Below are 2,548 nucleotides of genomic sequence, written 5' to 3'. Positions count from 1 at the left end.
AAAGTCATATGTGTCCTATGCAGCGGCTTCCCAACCGTTTTTGCTTATTTGTTATTTGTCTTTGGGGTACACCTCCAATATACCCCCAGAAATGGACAAAATTCAAAGAGCATAGGCCTGTAACTTTCCAGCAAAATGTACTTAGGAGGTAAGCCTTTTGTCTTACACCAACCCCCCTCTCCTCCTTGTTGGCTCCTCCCCCTTCTCGTTGGCTCCTTCCTCTTCTGGTTGGCTCCCCCCACTTTTTGTTGGTTCCTCCCCCTTTACCCCACCTACCAGCATACCTTTTGAGATGGAACCACGTCATCAAAAACATCACAAAATGCAGTGAAATTTTCGGAAGGGGAGATAGATAAGATTTGCACCCTAGAAGTAGACATAACAAAAAAAAAAAATGTACATCAAATACATTACAGTATTACAACTACAGCATTAAATACAGTCTCGAAGTCAAAATAATTCAGTAACCTTAAGACTTCGAAAATTCTCTCCCACTGAAGAAAAGGGGACGAGGTACAATGACAGAAAGTTTGGAATCAGCTGATCTTCTTCATCTGCGTTCGGATTTCCTCTTCTGTTCTCATTAGTCTAAACGATTTTCTCTTCACTGTCTGTAGATCCTCTGTGTTCTTCAGTCACGAAACCCAGATGAATTGGTTTACAATGAGGCAAGTTGATAAAAATTCTTTGTTTTGAAGTTATATGGCGTAACAGCATATTTTTTATTTTTTTTAATTTATCAAGAATTCATATAAAACTGTAATATAATTATATCATCATATAATGATATCATAAAAACGATGGTTTGTGTGATATCAGTATATTATCATAATAAGGGTGAAAATTACCATTGTTATTATTGTTATTGCTATTATTACTATTATTACCACTACACTTCTGTCATCACTTTCTCTGGAATGAGAGTAAAATTAGTCATCGTCATACAGTAACAATGAAAATGTAATGAGAATGATAAGATAAATTAATAATAATGATAATTATCATTACAGTAATGGTGAAGATAATGATAGCAATACTCATGAAAATAACGCTAATATTAATAATAATGATAATAACAATAACAATATTAATAGTAATCTACTAATGATAATGATAATAACACTAACAATATTAATGGTAATATACTAGTAATAATATTAAAAATTGAAACAATATTAATAATAATAATAATAATAATAATAATAATAATAATAATAATAACAAACTAACAATTATGACAATATTAATAATCATGATAATGATAATAACAATACTAATAATAACAGTAATAATGATAATAATGATAATACATTACTAATAATAACAGTAATACTGATAATAATGATAATAATAATAATAATAATAATATTAATAAAATAGATAACAACTATAATAACAATAATAATAATGATAATAGTAATAATAATAATAATAATATGAGGATGATGATGATGATAAAAATAATAATAATAATGGTAATGATAATGATAACAATAATAATAAAAGTAATAATACTACTAGTGGTAGCATTAGTAGTAAAAGTAGTAGTAGTAACAATAAAAATCATGAAAATAATAACGATAATAATCATAATAAAACTATTCTATTAATAATAACAATAGTAATAATCATAATCTCAACAATGATGATTATTATGAGGATTATGTTGATAATCATGATCAAAGTGATGGTGATAATGATGACGAGGGTCATGAGGATTATGATGATGATGGTGATTGTGATGATGATGGTGATGATCATGATGATGACGGTGAGAATGTTCATGATGGTGATAGTGAAGATGACGATGATGGTGATGATAATGACGATGATGAAAATGATGATGATCATTATTATTATTATTATCATTATTATCACTAATATTATCATTATAGGATAACAATAATAATAATAATAATAACAATAAGTAAAATAATAATAATAATAACAATAAGTAAAATAATAATAATCATAATAAAAATAAGTAAAATAATAATAATATTAAAATAATGATAATATATATATTTTTTTTAAATAATAATGATTTTCTAAAAACAAGAACAAGACTCGCTGACTCTCTAGTGCACCAATTGCACGTCTGTCAGTTCCGGCGTCTGTCTCCAAACTGACGAGAAGTGCGAGTCCCGAGGCAGTCTCCCGGCGGTTGGTGGAAACGTTCCCATAATGCAGTGCGGGAAACAAAAGACAATATATATAGTTTACCGCAACCGTCACCTGTTTATTTATTCAATTATTGATTAATATAACCTTGTTTATATTTACTAGTGTTGTAATCGTTACTTGTTTATGTTTATCCCGTTTGCGGTGTCAGATAGCTTTTCGTTATTTATACTTTCGTTATCAAAAAGTAAAAAAAAAGGAAATCAGCTTATAATAACTAACTATACTAACCAAAATGATTAAACACACGTTCACACACACAGGAAGAAAATCTGAAAGTAGAATAAAAAAGAGAGAATATACAGATAGACGGATCGAGAGTAGGTACGTTTCCCTCCAGAAGCTCGCCGAACAGATGAAAAGAGCG

This window comes from Penaeus chinensis, chromosome 3 (genome assembly GCF_019202785.1).
Source record: "Penaeus chinensis breed Huanghai No. 1 chromosome 3, ASM1920278v2, whole genome shotgun sequence".
In the NCBI taxonomy this organism is placed as follows: domain Eukaryota; kingdom Metazoa; phylum Arthropoda; class Malacostraca; order Decapoda; family Penaeidae; genus Penaeus; species Penaeus chinensis.
This window is presented reverse-complemented; position numbering follows the sequence as displayed.